This window comes from Pseudorasbora parva, chromosome 14, assembly GCF_024679245.1.
Source record: "Pseudorasbora parva isolate DD20220531a chromosome 14, ASM2467924v1, whole genome shotgun sequence".
Lineage (NCBI taxonomy): Eukaryota > Metazoa > Chordata > Actinopteri > Cypriniformes > Gobionidae > Pseudorasbora > Pseudorasbora parva.
Genome location: NC_090185.1, coordinates 46,877,082 through 46,899,611, shown reverse-complemented (window position 1 = coordinate 46,899,611; position 22,530 = coordinate 46,877,082). Strand labels below are relative to the sequence as shown.

At 38.9% G+C, this 22,530-nt stretch overlaps 1 long non-coding RNA gene across 1 annotated transcript; it reads left to right on the top strand.

Annotated features, from left to right (window-relative positions):
* The first annotated feature begins 19,840 nt into the window (after positions 1-19,840).
* Positions 19,841-20,535, top strand: LOC137040689 (uncharacterized). Its single transcript, XR_010897978.1, has 3 exons — positions 19,841-19,889; positions 20,001-20,117; positions 20,412-20,535. It is a non-coding gene; the product is annotated as an uncharacterized lncRNA (long non-coding RNA).
* The last annotated feature ends 1,995 nt before the right edge of the window (positions 20,536-22,530 follow it).

The window sequence follows — 22,530 nt, the reverse complement described above, 5'->3', positions numbered from 1 at the left end:
ATCGTCATCACTGTCATGTGTTCTGATTGGTCTGAGCTCTATGTATCGTCATCACTGTCATGTGTTCTGATTGGTCTGAGCTCTATGTATCGTCATCACTGTCATGCGTTCTGATTGGTCTGAGCTCTATGTATCGTCATCACTGTCATGTGTTCTGATTGGTCTGCATTCTATGTATCGTCATCACTGTCATGTGTTCTGATTGGTCTAAGCTCTATGTATCGTCATCACTGTCATGTGTTCTGATTGGTCTAAGCTCTATGTATCGTCATCACTGTCATTTGTTCTGATTGGTCTGTGCTCTGTGTATCGTCATCACTGTCTTGTGTTCTGATTGGTCTGTGCTCTATGTATCGTCATCACTGTCATGTGTTCTGATTGGTCTGTGCTCTATGTATCGTCATCACTGTCATGTGTTCTGATTGGTCTGCGCTCTATGTATCGTCATCACTGTCATGTGTTCTGATTGGTCTAAGCTCTATGTATCGTCATCACTGTCGTGTGTTCTGATTGGTCTGTGCTCTATGTATCGTCATCACTGTCGTGTTCTGATTGGTCTTAGCTCTATGTATCGTCATCACTGTCATGTGTTCTGATTGGTCTAAGCTCTATGTATCGTCATCACTGTCATGTGTTCTGATTGGTCTGAGCTCTGTGTATCGTCATCACTGTCATGCGTTCTGATTGGTCTGAGCTCTGTGTATCGTCATCACTGTCATGCGTTCTGATTGGTCTGAGCTCTATGTATCGTCATCACTGTCATGTGTTCTGATTGGTCTGCGCTCTATGTATCGTCATCACTGTCATTTGTTCTGATTGGTCTAAGCTCTATGTATCGTCATCACTGTCATGTGTTCTGATTGGTCTAAGCTCTATGTATCGTCATCACTGTCATGTGTTCTGATTGGTCTGCGCTCTATGTATCGTCATCACTGTCATGTGTTCTGATTGGTCTGCGCTCTATGTATCGTCATCACTGTCATTTGTTCTGATTGGTCTAAGCTCTATGTATCGTCATCACTGTCATGTGTTCTGATTGGTCTGCGCTCTATGTATCGTCATCACTGTCATGTGTTCTGATTGGTCTGTGCTCTATGTATCGTCATCACTGTCATGTGTTCTGATTGGTCTGAGCTCTATGTATCGTCATCACTGTCATGTGTTCTGATTGGTCTGAGCTCTGTGTATCGTCATCACTGTCATGCGTTCTGATTGGTCTGAGCTCTATGTATCGTCATCACTGTCATGTGTTCTGATTGGTCTGCGCTCTATGTATCGTCATCACTGTCATGTGTTCTGATTGGTCTGAGCTCTATGTATCGTCATCACTGTCATGTGTTCTGATTGGTCTACGCTCTATGTATCGTCATCACTGTCATGTGTTCTGATTGGTCTGAGCTCTATGTATCGTCATCACTGTCATGTGTTCTGATTGGTCAGTGCTCTATGTTTTTTTTTTTTTTTTTTTTTTTTTTTTTTTTTTTTTTTTTTTTAATGAAACTTTAACATAGCATACAACAACTCGTAGAGGTAACAGCATAGTATAAACTCAAAAAACAGTACAAGAAAAAAAAGACAGGGGATCCATAATAAAATACAAATAAAGAAGAATAAAATAAAAAATAGATCATTTAAAGCACAAGAAATTTGGACATGTCCACAGATATTTTCAGAGCACGACAGTTCTTCAGTAATTTCAGTGAGGAGTAAAATACCTTAAATTCATTCATAAAATGTTCAAAGCATGGGTGACAATTTCTCCACTTGCAACAATGAATATGATATTTAGCAAGTAGGAAAACAATATTCACAGTGTCTGATGTTGAGTTATTTAAACCATCAACATAGAACAGAATATGGTTAATGTTAAAAACAGGGATGTTTGACATTTTTAAGGTTAGCCAGTCTCTAACATCACTCCAGAACCGGCTTGAAATGGAACAGCTAAAGAATAAATGTTCTAGAGATTCATCAGAAAAATCACAAAAAGCACAACCAGCCTTGTCAAATCTGAATCGCTTGTGAAGAAAATTGGAAACAGGATAAATCTTGTGACAAATTTTAAAATGTGTTTCTTTGACCTTAGGTGGAATTGGCCATTTAACATACTTAGAAAATGCCTTTCCCAACAGTTCAGAGAAGTCTACAGAGAAACCGCTTTTATTATAATCATGAAACAATTTGGATTTAAAAGCATCCACAGCTGCCTTATTATTAACATTTTCGTCCAGTAGTTTATAACGTCCAAATAATAAATTCGGCAATACAGGAGAAACATTTGAGTAAGTCAACGTATTTTGAATTAAATGGATCAAGGCTAAAGGAATAGCTTTACAAATTCTTTGATACTCTCTATGAGTACAGCTTATATTAAAACGTTCCACGACACTGTTATGAGTTAGAAAAAACCCCTCACAATCCATCAAATCCGTCACAAAGACAATTCCTTTGTCAAACCAATCAATTTTGAATAATGACTTTCTGTTTACAAGTATTGTTCTATTATTCCATAGAACCGAACTGTGTGGAGTAAAGTTGTGTGTGAATATCATTTTCCAAAACAATAGTATTTGACTATGAAATTTAGACAATGCAAGTGGAATCTTATTAATATCAAAATCACATCTTAATAAAAAATCTAGACCACCAAGCTTTCCAAAAATAGCCCTAGGTATGTGAAACCACATAGAATTGGATGAAGCAAAAAAGGTTCTTAGCCAGTTAATTCTGAATGAACCTATCAAGGCTTCAAAATCCAAGGCTTTTAAACCGCCATTTTTATAATCTTTAACTAGCTGGGCTCTTTTTAAATAGTGCGTTTTGTTTCTCCATAAAAATTGAAATAAGATTGAGTTTGCCTTCCTAATATTACAATTTGAAATAAACAAAGAGTGACATGGATATATTAACTTAGACACACCTTCAGCTTTAGATAAGATAATTCTTCCAAACACTGTGAGATCTCTGGTCAGCCAGTGACTTAGCGATTTTTTCATATCAGCGACACGTTTTTCAAAGTTGACCTCCTCAATTTTACGAACATCCTTAGTTATAGTTAAACCCAAATATTTGACCTCAGTCTGAACATTTATTGAGGCAATAGAATTCTCAAAACAAGAGTGAATAGGCAACAGAACACATTTTTTAATATTGAGAGACAAACCAGAGGCCTCTGAAAAGGTTTTAATTAATTTTAGGGCAATATCAACCATACCTTTATCTTTTAAAAAAATTGCAGTATCATCTGCAAATTGGCTAATCTTAAATTCCTTTCCAAAGATCTTAATGCCTTGCAAATTAAAATTATTGACAATAGCCAAAGTGAGCATCTGAGTAGTTAGAATAAATAATTTTGGAGAGATGGGACATCCCTGCCGAATTCCTCTAGACATTTTAAAGCTAGGAGTAATTTCAGAACCCAACGACACCGAACTAGATATGTCTGAATATAACATTTTGATTATATTGCAAAATTTATCACCAAATCCCAAACTTTTAATGGTTTCAATAATAAAACCATGCTCCAACGAGTCGAAAGCCTTATAAAAATCAAGGAATAATATTAGACTCTCATTTTCTATAACATGACTGTAGTCCAACATATCAAGAATCAGTCTTGTATGAAAATGTATATTCCTTCCCTTTATAAAAGCAGACTGACATTCACAAATAACCTTATGCAAGCCACTATCAAGGCGATTGGCATAAACACGAGCTAGTAATTTGTAATCTGTACCTAACAGGGTTATCGGTCTCCAATTATCGATAGAAAGTAGATCTTTGCCGGTCTTTGGGATCAATGTAATGAGACCACGCTTCATAGTGGGAGAGAGATTTTGATTTAAAATACATTCACTAAGGGCTTCAAATAAAAGCTGACGAATATCCTTCCAAAAAAAAACATAAAAATCAACCGTTAAGCCATCTAAACCCGGTGATTTGCCCTTAGCCATTTGATTAATAGCTTTATCTAACTCCTCAATTATTAAATCATCCTCCATATTATTCTTAAAGTCATCCTTAATTGAATCAATCCAACCTTGAATTGCTTGAAAAAATGATTTGCAACTTACCTCGGAGTATTTGGAACAATATAGATTATTATAAAAGTCTCTAACTTCCTTATTAATCACTCTTAAATCTTCAGTAACCATACCGTTGATGCTTAATTTAGAAATGTTCTTTTTTGTTTGCCTCTGTTTCTCAAGATTAAAAAAGTAGGAAGTATTTTTTTCACCCTCCTCTATCCATCGAGCCCTTGATCGAATAAAAGCACCACGAGCTTTATCTAGGAATAAAGTATCTAATTGAAGTTTTAAATTTTCTAATTGGGCTTTCTCCACCCTAGACAACATAGCTTTAGAGGTTAGCCTATTAATGTTAGTAACAATTTCATTTTGTTTGACCCGCTTTTGAAGAGAAGAGTGTTTCCCCCATTTAACTGCTACTTCCTTCACTTTAAACTTAAACCACTCCCATTTATTCAATGAAGAAAAATCTAAGGATAACACTTCATCAAGGAGATTTTTAATTTCATCACAGAACTCATTACTAACTAAAAGATTACTATTAAATTTCCAAACTGTATTTTGATGTCGTTTGTTTTTAATTATGGTAAGGATTAAAGTCACTGAGCAATGATCAGTCAGGGGAGCTGACGAGATTTCACATTTAGAGATATTATCAATCAAGTTAAATGGAATAAGCCAGTAGTCCAGCCTGGAGCACTGCCCATTATTAGATGCGTTGAACCATGTGTATTTTCTAACTCCAGGATTCTTACATCTCCAACAATCAATCAAATTTATATTTGAAACCAAACTATTGAAAATGTCATCAAAGGTGTGATGGAGCCCTCTGGAGGGAAGACGGTCAACTGCGTTATCAGGGACCAAATTAAAATCACCTCCTAAAATAACTTCATCTGTTAAATATGTCAACTTCCATTGGTTAATCTTCACACAAAGGTCAGCATAAAATAATTTGTTATGGGCTTTACCATTATAACCGTACACACAGATTAAAATGAATTTAACCCCGTCAATCTCCACAGCCACCATTAACCAATGGCCATTTGTGTCACTCTTATGGTCGATAATTAAGCCTTGGAACCTAAAAAACAAAATCATAACACCCGCTGAATGAGATGAACCATGACTGAAATAGGCAGAGTCCCCCCACTGAAGTTTCCAAAAACGTGTGTCCTCAGGTTCAGAATGAGTTTCTTGCAGAAAACAACAATTCACCTTCTGCTCCTTACAATAAAGAAAAATTGCTTTACGTTTGACGTTATTTTTCAATCCCCTTACATTTAACGATAACAAGGATAACATAAAAAGAGTCTATCTATATGCACCAACAGATAGAAAATTAACAAGAAGAATGCGCAGGAATGAGAAATCTTACTAGCCACACTCGCACACAAAACAGAACCATGGTGATCTGTAATAGCCCTATAACAGGTAGAACATACCTTAGACCAGTACCATTAATACGAACAAAAAACAAAAAGTCAGTCTGGGTCCACCCTCTTGTTATCAATCAGAGCATAGCCTTCTTTCAGGTAAGCACGCTTCCCCCTCCGGCGGGCCTCCTGGACCAAGGGCCATAGTTTAGTACGGGCTAGTCTGTCCTACTTGGAGAAGTCTTCCTTGAAGCTGATGTGAAGCTCTTTACAGACTCTGGCATCCTTAGATTTTCTCCAAACTTCATCCCGCAACGTGCGCATACCAAATTGAATGATGACAACTCTGGAGACGTTGTTTGAAGAGGCGGCACTCTCTCTCTTGCCAAGCCGGTGCACGGTATCCACGGTGTCACGCAGCCTCTCCACCGATATAGGGACAATCCGGGTCAAGATCCCGATGACCGTCTCCCGGACATTCTCGTCATCTTTTTCAGGCAAGCCGATCAGCCTTAAGTTCCATCTTCTCTTATAACGAGAATGTTCTTCACAGGCAGTCTTCAGAATTGCATTCTCTTTTCTCAGATGCACTACTTGGGATTGAAGGTCTGAAATGTCTTTCTTATTCTTGTCGATGGCTAAAGAATTGGCCCCAATCAGCTTTTCAAAGCGTATAAAACGCTGAGTTTGGTCATCCACTTTTTGAGTTAGCTCGTGCACCGCCTGGAGGATCGCATTTGCCGTGTCTTCTTTGGCGTGATCGTTCGGAGCTATGACATCTTTAGGAAGGTCGTCTTGTGACTTACTTCTTTTCGGGTTTTTTTTGTTTTTTATCGGCGTGTGGTCCCAGTTAACCTTGTTTTCTTTGGACAAGGTCTTTTCTTCGTCGCTAGCTTTGGCCTGTTCAACTTCAATCTCCACAATCATGTCATCGTCGCACGCTTCATGAATAGCATTCAAGTTGTAAACATGGTCCGACGTCATTATTAGTAGATAAAAAATGGCTATCACAAACTACCTGAATTAATTACTTGGCTGATTTTAGATTTCGATTCAGAGCCTGCTAAAAACACAACCTCTCACTCCGCCATCTTGGGACCTCCCATCCTGTGCTCTATGTATCGTCATCACTGTCTTGTGTTCTGATTGGTCTGAGCTCTATGTATCGTCATCACTGTCATGTGTTCTGATTGGTCTGAGCTCTATGTATCGTCATCACTGTCATGTGTTCTGATTGGTCTGAGCTCTATGTATCGTCATCACTGTCATGTGTTCTGATTGGTCTGAGCTCTATGTATCGTCATCACTGTCATTTGTTCTGATTGGTCTGAGCTCTATGTATCGTCATCACTGTCATGTGTTCTGATTGGTCTGCGCTCTATGTATCGTCATCACTGTCATTTGTTCTGATTGGTCTGAGCTCTATGTATCGTCATCACTGTCTTGTGTTTTGATTGGTCTGAGCTCTATATATCGTCATCACTGTCTTGTGTTCTGATTGGTCTGCGCTCTATGTATCGTCATCACTGTCATGTGTTCTGATTGGTCTGAGCTCTATGTATCGTCATCACTGTCATGTGTTCTGATTGGTCTGAGCTCTATGTATCGTCATCACTGTCATTTGTTCTGATTGGTCTGAGCTCTATGTATCGTCATCACTGTCATGTGTTCTGATTGGTCTGCGCTCTATGTATCGTCATCACTGTCTTGTGTTTTGATTGGTCTGAGCTCTATATATCGTCATCACTGTCTTGTGTTCTGATTGGTCTGCGCTCTATGTATCGTCATCACTGTCATGTGTTCTGATTGGTCTGCGCTCTATGTATCGTCATCACTGTCATGTGTTCTGATTGGTCTGCGCTCTATGTATCGTCATCACTGTCATGTGTTCTGATTGGTCTGAGCTCTATGTATCGTCATCACTGTCATTTGTTCTGATTGGTCTGAGCTCTATGTATCGTCATCACTGTCATGCGTTCTGATTGGTCTGAGCTCTATGTATCGTCATCACTGTCATGTGTTCTGATTGGTCTGCATTCTATGTATCGTCATCACTGTCATGTGTTCTGATTGGTCTAAGCTCTATGTATCGTCATCACTGTCATTTGTTCTGATTGGTCTGTGCTCTGTGTATCGTCATCACTGTCTTGTGTTCTGATTGGTCTGTGCTCTATGTATCGTCATCACTGTCATGTGTTCTGATTGGTCTGTGCTCTATGTATCGTCATCACTGTCATGTGTTCTGATTGGTCTGCGCTCTATGTATCGTCATCACTGTCATGTGTTCTGATTGGTCTAAGCTCTATGTATCGTCATCACTGTCGTGTGTTCTGATTGGTCTGTGCTCTATGTATCGTCATCACTGTCGTGTTCTGATTGGTCTTAGCTCTATGTATCGTCATCTCTGTCATGTGTTCTGATTGGTCTGCGCTCTATGTATCATCATCACTGTCATGTGTTCTGATTGGTCTAAGCTCTATGTATCGTCATCACTGTCATGTGTTCTGATTGGTCTGAGCTCTGTGTATCGTCATCACTGTCATGCGTTCTGATTGGTCTGAGCTCTATGTATCGTCATCACTGTCATGTGTTCTGATTGGTCTGAGCTCTGTGTATCGTCATCACTGTCATGCGTTCTGATTGGTCTGAGCTCTATGTATCGTCATCACTGTCATTTGTTCTGATTGGTCTGAGCTCTATGTATCGTCATCACTGTCATGTGTTCTGATTGGTCTGAGCTCTGTGTATCGTCATCACTGTCATGCGTTCTGATTGGTCTGAGCTCTATGTATCGTCATGACTGTCATGTGTTCTGATTGGTCTGTGCTCTATGTATCGTCATCACTGTCATGTGTTCTGATTGGTCTAAGCTCTATGTATCGTCATCACTGTCATGTGTTCTGATTGGTCTGAGCTCTGTGTATCGTCATCACTGTCATGTGTTCTGATTGGTCTAAGCTCTATGTATCGTCATCACTGTCATGTGTTCTGATTGGTCTGTGCTCTATGTATCGTCATCACTGTCATGTGTTCTGATTGGTCTAAGCTCTATGTATCGTCATCGCTGTCATGTGTTCTGATTGGTCTGCATTCTTTGTATCGTCATCACTGTCATGTGTTCTGATTGGTCTAAGCTCTATGTATCGTCATCGCTGTCATGTGTTCTGATTGGTCTAAGCTCTATGTATCGTCATCACTGTCATGTGTTCTGATTGGTCTGCGCTCTATGTATCGTCATCACTGTCATGTGTTCTGATTGGTCTAAGCTCTATGTATCGTCATCACTGTCATGTGTTCTGATTGGTCTGAGCTCTATGTATCGTCATCACTGTCATGTGTTCTGATTGGTCTGAGCTCTATGTATCGTCATCACTGTCATGTGTTCTGATTGGTCTGAGCTCTATGTATCGTCATCACTGTCATGTGTTCTGATTGGTCTGAGCTCTGTGTATCGTCATCACTGTCATGTGTTCTGACTGGTCTGCGCTCTATGTATCGTCATCACTGTCATGTGTTCTGATTGGTCTGTGCTCTATGTATCGTCATCACTGTCATGTGTTCTGATTGGTCTGCGCTCTATGTATCGTCATCACTGTCATTTGTTCTGATTGGTCTGCATTCTATGTATCGTCATCACTGTCATGTGTTCTGATTGGTCTAAGCTCTATGTATCGTCATCACTGTCATGTGTTCTGATTGGTCTGCGCTCTATGTATCGTCATCACTGTCATGTGTTCTGATTGGTCTGCGCTCTATGTATCGTCATCACTGTCATGTGTTCTGATTGGTCTGTGCACTATGTATCGTCATCACTGTCATGTGTTCTGATTGGTCTGCGCTCTATGTATCGTCATCACTGTCTTGTGTTTTGATTGGTCTGTGCTCTATGTATCGTCATCACTGTCATGTGTTCTGATTGGTCTAAGCTCTATGTATCGTCATCACTGTCATGTGTTCTGATTGGTCTGTGCTCTATGTATCGTCATCACTGTCTTGTGTTCTGATTGGTCTGCGCTCTATGTATCGTCATCACTGTCATGTGTTCTGATTGGTCTGCGCTCTATGTATCGTCATCACTGTCATGTGTTCTGATTGGTCTGTGCACTATGTATCGTCATCACTGTCTTGTGTTCTGATTGGTCTGAGCTCTATGTATCGTCATCACTGTCATGTGTTCTGATTGGTCTGCGCTCTATGTATCGTCATCACTGTCATGTGTTCTGATTGGTCTGCGCTCTATGTATCGTCATCACTGTCATGTGTTCTGATTGGTCTAAGCTCTATGTATCGTCATCACTGTCATGTGTTCTGATTGGTCTGTGCTCTATGTATCGTCATCACTGTCATGTGTTCTGATTGGTCTGTGCTCTATGTATCGTCATCACTGTCATGTGTTCTGATTGGTCTGTGCTCTATGTATCGTCATCACTGTCATGTGTTCTGATTGGTCTGCGCTCTATGTATCGTCATCACTGTCTTGTGTTCTGATTGGTCTGCGCTCTATGTATCGTCATCACTGTCATGTGTTCTGATTGGTCTGCGCTCTATGTATCGTCATCACTGTCTTGTGTTCTGATTGGTCTGTGCTCTATGTATCGTCATCACTGTCTTGTGTTCTGATTGGTCTGTGCTCTATGTATCGTCATCACTGTCATGTGTTCTGATTGGTCTGCGCTCTATGTATCGTCATCACTGTCATGTGTTCTGATTGGTCTGTGCTCTATGTATCGTCATCACTGTCTTGTGTTCTGATTGGTCTGAGCTCTATGTATCGTCATCACTGTCATGTGTTCTGATTGGTCTACGCTCTATGTATCGTCATCACTGTCATGTGTTCTGATTGGTCTGCGCTCTATGTATCGTCATCACTGTCATGCATTCTGATTGGTCTAAGCTCTATGTATCGTCATCACTGTCATGTGTTCTGATTGGTCTGCGCTCTATGTATCGTCATCACTGTCATGCATTCTGATTGGTCTAAGCTCTATGTATCGTCATCACTGTCATGTGTTCTGATTGGTCTAAGCTCTATGTATCGTCATCACTGTCATGCATTCTGATTGGTCTGCGCTCTATGTATTGTCATCACTGTCATGTGTTCTGATTGGTCTAAGCTCTATGTATCGTCATCACTGTCATGCGTTCTGATTGGTCTGCGCTCTATGTATCGTCATCACTGTCATGTGTTCTGATTGGTCTGCGCTCTATGTATCATCATCACTGTCATGTGTTCTGATTGGTCTGCGCTCTATGTATCGTCATCACTGTCATGCGTTCTGATTGGTCTGCGCTCTATGTATCATCATCACTGTCATGCGTTCTGATTGGTCTGAGCTCTATGTATCGTAATCACTGTCATGCGTTCTGATTGGTCTGCGCTCTATGTATCATCATCACTGTCATGTGTTCTGATTGGTCTGAGCTCTATGTATCGTCATCATGTCATGTGTTCTGATTGGTCTGAGCTCTATGTATCGTCATCACTGTCATGTGTTCTGATTGGTCTGAGCTCTATGTATCGTCATCACTGTCATGTGTTCTGATTGGTCTGAGCTCTATGTATCGTCATCACTGTCATGTGTTCTGATTGGTCTACGCTCTATGTATCATCATCACTGTCATGTGTTCTGATTGGTCTAAGCTCTGTGTATCGTCATCACTGTCATGTGTTCTGATTGGTCTGAGCTCTATGTATCGTCATCACTGTCATGTGTTCTGATTGGTCTGAGCTCTATGTATCGTCATCACTGTCATGTGTTCTGATTGGTCTGCGCTCTATGTATCGTCATCACTGTCATGTGTTCTGATTGGTCTACGCTCTATGTATCATCATCACTGTCATGCGTTCTGATTGGTCTGTGCTCTATGTATCGTCATCACTGTCATGCGTTCTGATTGGTCTGTGCTCTATGTATCGTCATCACTGTCATTTGTTCTGATTGGTCTGTGCTCTATGTATCGTCATCACTGTCATGTGTTCTGATTGGTCTGAGCTCTGTGTATCGTCATCACTGTCATGTGTTCTGACTGGTCTGCGCTCTATGTATCGTCATCACTGTCATGTGTTCTGATTGGTCTGAGCTCTATGTATCGTCATCACTGTCATGTGTTCTGATTGGTCTGAGCTCTGTGTATCGTCATCACTGTCATGTGTTCTGATTGGTCTGTGCTCTATGTATCGTCATCACTGTCATTTGTTCTGATTGGTCTGTACTCTATGTATCGTCATCACTGTCATGCGTTCTGATTGGTCTGTGCTCTATGTATCATCATCACTGTCATTTGTTCTGATTGGTCTGTGCTCTATGTATCGTCATCACTGTCATGTGTTCTGATTGGTCTAAGCTCTATGTATCGTCATCACTGTCATGCGTTCTGATTGGTCTACGCTCTATGTATCATCATCACTGTCATGTGTTCTGATTGGTCTGAGCTCTATGTATCGTCATCACTGTCATGTGTTCTGATTGGTCTGAGCTCTATGTATCGTCATCACTGTCATGTGTTCTGATTGGTCTACGCTCTATGTATCATCATCACTGTCATGTGTTCTGATTGGTCTGTGCTCTATGTATCGTCATCACTGTCATGCGTTCTGATTGGTCTGTGCTCTATGTATCGTCATCACTGTCATTTGTTCTGATTGGTCTGTGCTCTATGTATCGTCATCACTGTCATGTGTTCTGATTGGTCTAAGCTCTATGTATCGTCATCACTGTCATGCGTTCTGATTGGTCTGCGCTCTATGTATCGTCATCACTGTCATGTGTTCTGATTGGTCTGTGCTCTATGTATCGTCATCACTGTCATGTGTTCTGATTGGTCTAAGCTCTATGTATCGTCATCACTGTCATGTGTTCTGATTGGTCTACGCTCTATGTATCATCATCACTGTCATGTGTTCTGATTGGTCTGCGCTCTATGTATCGTCATCACTGTCATTTGTTCTGATTGGTCTGTGCTCTATGTATCATCATCACTGTCATTTGTTCTGATTGGTCTGTGCTCTATGTATCATCATCACTGTCATGTGTTCTGATTGGTCTACGTTCTATGTATCGTCATCACTGTCATGTGTTCTGATTGGTCTACGTTCTATGTATCGTCATCACTGTCATGTGTTCTGATTGGTCTAAGCTCTATGTATCGTCATCACTGTCATGTGTTCTGATTGGTCTGCGCTCTATGTATCGTCATCACTGTCATGTGTTCTGATTGGTCTAAGCTCTATGTATCGTCATCACTGTCATGTGTTCTGATTGGTATGCGCTCTATGTATCGTCATCACTGTCATGTGTTCTGATTGGTCTGCGCTCTATGTATCGTCATCACTGTCATTTTTTCTGATTGGTCTGCGCTCTATGTATCGTCATCACTGTCATGTGTTCTGATTGGTCTGTGCTCTATGTATCGTCATCACTATCATGTGTTCTGATTGGTCTGAGCTCTATGTATCGTCATCACTGTCATGCGTTCTGATTTGTCTGCATTCTATGTATCGTCATCACTGTCATGTGTTCTGATTGGTCTGAGCTCTATGTATCGTCATCACTGTCATTTGTTCTGATTGGTCTAAGCTCTATGTATCGTCATCACTGTCATGTGTTCTGATTGGTCTGTGCTCTATGTATCGTCATCACTGTCATTTGTTCTGATTGGTCTGTGCTCTATGTATCGTCATCACTATCATGTGTTCTGATTGGTCTGAGCTCTATGTATCGTCATCACTGTCATGCGTTCTGATTTGTCTGCATTCTATGTATCGTCATCACTGTCATGTGTTCTGATTGGTCTGAGCTCTATGTATCGTCATCACTGTCATGTGTTCTGATTGGTCTGTGCTCTATGTATCGTCATCACTGTCATGTGTTCTGATTGGTCTGTGCTCTATGTATCGTCATCACTGTCATGTGTTCTGATTGGTCTGTGCTCTATGGATCGTCATCACTGTCATTTGTTCTGATTGGTCTGTGCTCTATGTATCGTCATCACTATCATGTGTTCTGATTGGTCTGAGCTCTATGTATCGTCATCACTGTCATGCGTTCTGATTTGTCTGCATTCTATGTATCGTCATCACTGTCATGTGTTCTGATTGGTCTGAGCTCTATGTATCGTCATCACTGTCATGTGTTCTGATTGGTCTGTGCTCTATGTATCGTCATCACTGTCATGTGTTCTGATTGGTCTGTGCTCTATGTATCGTCATCACTGTCATGTGTTCTGATTGGTCTGTGCTCTATGTATCGTCATCACTGTCATGTGTTCTGATGAGAAGGGTATTCCTGCACAACCGGAGGCTGCAGTTTCAGGACCCCAGTTCTAAGACCGCAGTTCTAGGACCCTAGTTTTTTGTGACAGCACCACCTACCGAATTGAATCACCAAAACACTAATTTAAGATGGACGATGGACACCTATCAGACTGTGAGTACCGATATTCAATCAAGTTTTATAATGTTTAAACAAAACAAAATAGCCAAAGTGAGAGCTGCTAACTATGAATTAATAATTAATTCAGACGAATTAAGAATTTGTGTGCTAGTTTTATTAACTACTATGATGTTCTTGATCGTGGTGTGGCTGAGATTTATTAAATCCTTTTTGATTTTTAATGACTATAATACATCTAGCCAGCTGCCAGCACATTAATTAAACTTAAGAAGATGACAAAAGCATGTTGTTGTAGGGTGTGTACGATTACCTTTAGCTTACTGTATTAGTGGGGAAACTTGCTGAATACTCATTATTTTTCCATAGTTAAGAATAACATATTCTTAAACAACTGCTCTGACTGCCTGGTTGCACTACAATATTAGTCTGTCTAAATGATGCATAATGTTTGACAAGTTCAGCCATTTATACTTTGGCTACGTTCTTATAGCCTGTAGTGATATATTTTTGCTGTGAAGGATTAAAACGATTAAAATTAATCTTTAATTTAAAAAAAATAATTTTTCTGTATGAATCTTGCACAAATGTTTTTTGTTATCCTGGGAGCTAGACTGAAAAGACTGGGCATAATATTGCAGTGATTAATAAATGCATATTTAGCTACTCCAAACAAATATTATTATTTTCCATTCTGCATATCATGTAAATTTCATAATGTAACCGAGATGGCAATGGCTTTTGACATGTATGTTACCTTTTTTGTTGCTTTTAGGGATTGCCACGCCATCACTGTGGAAATGACTGCGGGATAAATTCTCAGTGTTTTTTGTTGTTGTTGTTGTTTTTTAGGTTTTTTTGTTGTTGTTGCCAAGTATAGTATCTGTCAATGTCACGCATCTTTCAGCTGGACATACCTTTCATCAGAAAGTGGTGTGTCTTCTTCTGATGGAGCGCTTCAAAATAGGAGGGTATTATAACAATATATTTGTATTCATCTCTGTAACAGTTGCTGGTTTTTATAACTTGTGCAGTTTTTGTTTTTTGTTTTTTTTATCTAGAGTTAATTTTGTGTCATGGCTCATTTATCAATGTTCACCAGATTAGTATAATGACTGTCAGTCGTCATCCATTTAGCTTAGGAAGGTATATAGGAAATGTTTAAAGTAGTTGCCTTATGCTACTATGCTACTTCAACTGTAAAGTACCATGGTCTCAATTGGTGGATATTGCTCTTATATACTTACAAATTTGGAGTTTGGAATTAGACATGAGTAACATTAATATTCTGTTTGGCTTTCTCTTTCTACAACTCCAACAGTGCACAAGTGTTAAATCGGATATATCCATCCCGTCTGTGCAGCAACTGATGAAAAAAGGGGTCTTTTTGGTGCTGTTGTTATTGCAAAAATGACATAAATATATATTCTTCAATCATTCTTGAGTCTTGTCTTGCCTTTAGTGACTGCATATGCTGATTCCATCTTTATTTTACCTGATACTGAACTAATTAGTTAAACTTAAGGAGGTTAATCAATATAGAGTATAATTCAAGAAATTAAGGTTTAAGGTACTCAACTTTTGTTTAAAGATTGATATACATTTTTCATTTATATTTTGTGTAAATTAATTTGTTTAAATTTAAAATTGTGCATCAAAGTAGGTATTACACACTTTGTAATTAACGTCTGATGCATTTTGAATTTTAAAAATCACATAAAATATAGTCCTGAGATTAAATATCTTGATACTATGTAGGCTACTAACTAAACCACCTGGGTCGTAGAACTGAGGTCCTGAAACTGCAGCACACCGCTATATCATCCAGTTCTGTAGGTGGCGCTGTCACAAAAAACGAGGGTCCTAGAATTGCGGTCCTGAAACTGGGGTCCTGAAACTGCAGCCTCCGGTTGTGCAGGAATATACTACTGGTTCTGATTGGTCTGTGCTCTATGTATCGTCATCACTGTCATGTGTTCTGATTGGTCTAAGCTCTATGTATCGTCATCTCTGTCATGTGTTCTGATTGGTCTGCGCTCTATGTATCGTCATCACTGTCATGTGTTCTGATTGGTCTAAGCTCTATGTATCGTCATCACTGTCTTGTGTTCTGATTGGTCTAAGCTCTATGTATCGTCATCACTGTCATGTGTTCTGATTGGTCTAAGCTCTATGTATCGTCATCACTGTCTTGTGTTCTGATTGGTCTAAGCTCTACACTGCATGAAAACCCTGGAATACGGCATTATCCGGGCATGGTAAACTCCTGTGTAATTTGAGGTTTACCGGACGTATGTGGGAAAAAGCGGATCAGAGTAACACGGAACAGTATATTTCAAGATACACCCGGAAACCTCACATATGCGGACATATACAGGCATCCGTGAAATTTCACGGAAATATACAGCTGAAACACTGCTGGGTGCTAGGACTGGTGACTGTTAGGTGTGAAGAAGGCCTTTCATATGTTAATGACACTGAGGTGCTGGCTGTTCTCAGAGGGAGGGGTGGCAGGGGAGGACTTCAGGATTATGACTCTTAATCAAAGTTTTTATAAAAACACTACAAAATAAACACCCCGAATATATATTCACAAAAACAGAGTATTTAAATTAAGGAATTGAATGGAACAAATAAAGGAAAATTAACCAACCATTTTAGAACAACACACATTTATTGTGAAGTTTTACAAAATGCAGTTAATAACAATAACATTTAATAAAAAGGAATGTACATTAATGTGAAATAATGAAAACATGGCTTTAAAAATACAAAAAAAAAACAGATATGCTCAAAATAAAATTAAAGGAATAAAAAGAAGGTCGTTGGAAATCGCATGGGGCTAAATCTCAAACATTGTGCAAATGGGAATTATGACTGATACCTTTTCTTTTGTCTGACTTAACTGCACAATGTATGTACTTAATACACATCTCCCTGCAATACGTTCCACAGGTAGGAACGCTCCTGCACAATCAGTCTGTGTCCCATACCTCCACAGGGTTCCCAAAGAAACATCTGTCTGGATGAGGGTGCAACCACGAAACCTTTGCAACAACATGGCGTATAGGACGTGTGTTAGTTTTTAACACTGATTATTAGAAATCTCTTAATGACTCCAGCACGCAGCTCTGCATTTGGGTCTAGGACTGGTTCATCCAAGAATTTGTATTTCTCTCCACGCCTCTCTTTTTAAAAAACCCAGGTCTTTTTTTACCAAGGTCTCTAATGACGGAGTTACTTTCTTGTAACAATAGATATTCCTTGCCATTGAAGCTTATCATCTTTTTGGACAGACAGCATATTCAGTGAAGTTGTCGTACTAGTATATTTTCTTAGTTAATATAAAGTCTTGGGAATCATACCAGCAAATTGCATTAATCAATCAACTTTATTTATATAGCGCTTTTAAAATGACAATTGTTTCATATTAGCCTCACACTGTCAAACGAGACAGTATTGCAACAAAATTTTAGTTGGCTGTAGGGTCAACAATGTTGGCAGATCAATATTATAGTTTATAGAATTAAATAAGACCTAATTAATTCATTTTATTTGTATATTTAGTTGAATAACTTAGATCATAAATTTAGTGTTATAGTTTGTGTGTCCCCAACTGAGTAAGCCAAAGGCCACAGTGGCAAACCCAGGAGACACCAATCAACACTGAGAATATTTCCAATGAGCCATCAGTTGTCTGAGGCATAGCAGCAGTGCAGTGATGGCATTGTCTGAAATGTTGAACAATGCTTGCCAGGTTAAAAGCATTATTGCTAATAGCTTTACAAGTAATAAAGCAGAGCTGTCTCTATTGTCATTATCTTCTTCAGGTTTGTCATCTTTAAAATCCAAATGTTCACTGTGCTGACCATCTGTAAAGACATGTTGCTCTTCATGGTCACTGTTATCATCTGAAGATGTTTCACTGAGCTCCAAGCCTGAGCAGCTCATTGCGTTCTTCTTCTTCTTCTTCTTCTTCTTCTTCAAAAAAAAAAAAAAACATTTGTTAGAGTTTTTTTTTTTTAGAAAAAATTAATTGAAGTGTAACAATACACATCTGTCTGTGTGCATCAATTTAAATGTAAGGAGCCTTGCCTTCAGTGATGGATAAATCAAGAAGATCTGCTGAATCTTGGTTCTCATGTAAATGCTTGGTTTCTTCAAATATGCAGAAATCAACTTGCTCTTGGTCTCCAATGTCCTCTGTAACAATTAAAGAACAATACAACGATTTTAGCTACACACAAATTTACATACACAAGCTAAATACAAAGATTTAGTTTAAACAGTGAAACATCACAACACCAATTGATTAATGGCTGGAGCTATGCATTTGTCTAGCATTATCTTAAAGTTAGCTGCTGTTTACTAAAATCCCTTAGAAATCACATATCATGCACTTTACAGTACAGCATGTGTACAGGTCATGATGGGCCATAGAAATGTTAATAGGCCATTCGTAATAGTTTATCCAAATAACTTTAGTTATTGTTATGAATGGCCCATCATGATTTAAATGTTCAGCAAATACAGCTATGACCAAATTTGTAATAAAAAAAAGTTACAATGTATTAACAAGACTTATGCCTATACTGGAAAAAACACAAACTTACTACATTCTGAAAACAAGCAAATCACTATTGTGTGTCAACTCTAACCAAAGCAGATCATAAACATCAGTGTAATGTTGCACGACATCAGTAAATATATAAAACAAATGCTGATGATCACCATCTTATTTTACTTGTCATTTGGTTTTACATTAAAAAAAATGTTCAGTAACTTACCCAAATGAATACCAGCATCATCCCAGTCCACAGGTCTCATTTCGTCTGGATGAAGTTCATCACATGCACTCACTTCCAGCTCTGTGTTGTGATTTGTCTCAGCTGTAATCGCTCCATTGTGAAAAAAAAACTTTTTTTTGTGAAGATAAAAATATGCATGTGAAACATTCTCGTTGCAGTGGTCGCAAAAACGCCGAGCTCTCTCTCTTGTATTATTATCAACAGGTGGTTGTCCTTCCATGTTGATAGATAATTATGTCCAGCATTATATTTTTGCACCAAATTAAAGATACACCTGCGACGCGTCATACCGAGTGCGTGGTTTGAGTGGGGATTAGCAAGCAAACAACACGCGCCAAAGAGGGGGCGCTTTGAGGTTTGAAATCAACCACTCACAATAAAGGTGGGGACGGAGGCGCACCCAATAGTAGTGTATTGTTTCATGCGCGCGAAAGTTGAAACCTCCGCATTGTTTCCGGAAGTACAGAGAACGGATTGTTGTTTTTTTTGTGGTGTTTGGTTGAGATTTGGAATCGATCATTTTCGACAGATTTAATATGGAGAGTAAAAGGAACCTTAGTTTTTCTACTCCACTGAACAGAGGAGGACAAGCAGGCTCAAGCCCAGTTACCGTGAATGCCTTGATGAAGCAGCTGATCTCCGGCCAGAATGCTAAATCTCGTCAGCTTACTACTTTAATATCTGCACAGCATGAACAGGCTGATCTTCTCCAAGAGGCTCTCCAGCATCTTTATTCTCTCGAGCAAAAGTATGAGCAGCACGGACTAACTTACAGGAAGAGCCTAACAACACCGTGAAAAGATTTAAAAGGGCACGTAACGTGAGGTAAGTTCAGTTATTGTTATATAATGTGCCTGTAAACCAAAGTTGGCTTACAATTAATTTTAGCCTAATAACGTTATGTGTTTTGTCTCCAGCGGTTACTTTGATGGCCATCTTATTCAAACTTGAAAATATTGTGGTTCTTCCAGATTGTGAATCCGTTTAAACGCATTTTAATTTCAAACTTTACAGGAATCTGTAAGGTGCCTTTGTGTGAGACCCAATTCAGAGAACAGCCCACACAAATACGATCCACAGACTGGGTAAGACTGCTTATTGTATACTGTAAATGTTAGGTTAACCTACTACTAACGTTATATGAATTTGAAATGCCAAAACTGAATTTCATTAATTATAACTGCAACTTTTCCCCCCAGAATAGTCATCACACAACCTCGCTTTGACCATTTTCCTTTGAAGAATTAAGGACAACTTTAAAAGATGTTGACCCTGAATGTGTAAAAGGTAATCTTAAAGATTGTATTATTTTTTTAAAGTAATTTATATTAATATTTACCATGTGTGCTTTGTTTTGCTTACTTTTATTGGTATTACAATTATTCATGATTTATTTAGCAGGTTGCAAGACACATTGAGACACCGCGGAGGAAGTATTCTGTGGCTCAGCCTGAAAAGGCCCAAAAAAGACACACTATGAAGAACATGGCAAAGAACCGTCAAAGAAAGTGAAGGGTAAGTTAAGAAACTTGCTAAGCATTTATTTTCTCTTTAGGAGATATGATTTTGTCAATATTGTGATTAAACTTATACATTAAACCCAATACTTTGATCAAATCTGAGTGTGACATAACCATACTCATTAGTGAATAATGCAAATTGCATGTAAACTGGAGTGAAGAGTTCTGCTTGTCATGTGAGCACCTTCCTGCGATTAAGACCTTACTCTTAGAATACATAGTTGCATTATTGTTGCACATGTAAACATAGTCTGTGTTTTAGTGGTTAAATTACTGTCATGTTTTGCAGTTGCTGGAGACCAGGTCCAGGGTTGTACAAGCTAACGCAGAAAGAGACCTGTGAGAGACCGCAACAATAGAGCAGATGTCTGATAAAGATGATGTTGTTGATGAAGGCCAGTGTGGATGATGAGGTCTCCACCGAACCACGGTTGTCTGCGCTCTGCCAAGTGCTACGAACCAGACTAGAGGCTGACCCATGCTACACGTCACATCATCAGTGCATCATTATAATGTATTTTTACAATGCTCTTTGGAAATGTTTCCACTTATATATATTGTTTACTTAGAACATATATTATATGCATTTTTTTCTTTTATTCCTTTACATCGCCGTCCTTTAAATAGAATTTGCTCACTTTTTTTCCCCCCATTCATTTTATAATATATGTTTACAATGCTCTTTGGGAGTTTTTTTTTTCCACTTATTTTTATTGTTTACTTAGAACATTTATGTATATTATATAACCTTTTTTTTAACATTCTGGTTCTAATTTTATAATGTTTACATTTTTGCATTGTCTCATTTTATAATGTTACATTTTTAGATACACTGTGTATTTATTTCTTTATATCGCCAACTTTTAAATATGTTGTGTTAATTTTATTTTTCATGCCTTTTTTACCCTTTCATTTTAACTTGTGTTTATTTTATATAGTTATATTTATATTGTTTATTTGTTCCTTTTAAATGCCTTTATTTTTGTATTTTTTTTGTTCTTTACATTTTCATCCCTTTTAAATACATTTTGTTCACTTGTTTTTGTTTCTATTCTTTTGCTTGTTTAAAATGCTCTTGGTAATGTTTTATGTACCTTAATAAATATTCCATATTTTCCTAAATGGTTCTTTGTGTGTATTTTTCCTTTGGGGGGAGAGGGGGGTGGGGTTTATGGTGTATGAGCAGTATCTGCATAGCTGACCTATAACCAATCAAATCACTAAGCTATAAGGCCTTGGGTGGGCTAAGTTTTAAAAGTAACCAATAAAATCACTTTACTGGGTTTTCAATGTGCCCTGTCCTCCAATAGCAGTTTGGGTTTTGGGAGTGGTTTTAAAAGAACAACCAATCCAGTTTGAGTTGAAAGGCCAATAGGGGATGGGAGGCAAAGCTGCTCAGAGGTGTGAAAATGTCTCCTGAAAAAACCTGATGGGATTACTTGCCATGGCAACAAATGGCTGTAGCATGGAAGTATACGGCCACAACATACATCCGATTTGGTATCATTCCGGATGTATACGGATATATACCGATCCATGGAATTTGACCTATCTGGCCAGTATACTCCCGGATTCTTCCGAATTTCAGCAGTGTATACAGGAGTATACGGGTCCGGATACACCTTTTTTCATGCAGTGCTATGTATCGTCATCACTGTCATGTGTTCTGATTGGTCTACGCTCTATGTATCGTCATCACTGTCATGCGTTCTGATTGGTCTGCGCTCTATGTATCGTCATCACTGTCATGCGTTCTGATTGGTCTAAGCTCTATGTATCGTCATCACTGTCATGTGTTCTGATTGGTCTACGCTCTATGTATCGTCATCACTGTCATGTGTTCTGATTGGTCTAAGCTCTATGTATCGTCATCACTGTCTTGTGTTCTGATTGGTCTAAGCTCTATGTATCGTCATCACTGTCATGTGTTCTGATTGGTCTGTGCTCTATGTATCGTCATCACTGTCATTTGTTCTGATTGGTCTAAGCTCTATGTATCGTCATCACTGTCATGTGTTCTGATTGGTCTGTGCTCTATGTATCGTCATCACTGTCATGTGTTCTGATTGGTCTAAGCTCTATGTATCGTCATCACTGTCATTTGTTCTGATTGGTCTGTGCTCTATGTATCGTCATCACTATCATGTGTTCTGATTGGTCTGAGCTCTATGTATCGTCATCACTGTCATGCGTTCTGATTTGTCTGCATTCTATGTATCGTCATCACTGTCATGTGTTCTGATTGGTCTGAGCTCTATGTATCGTCATCACTGTCATGTGTTCTGATTGGTCTGTGCTCTATGTATCGTCATCACTGTCATGTGTTCTGATTGGTCTAAGCTCTATGTATCGTCATCACTGTCATGTGTTCTGATTGGTCTGTGCTCTATGTATCGTCATCACTGTCA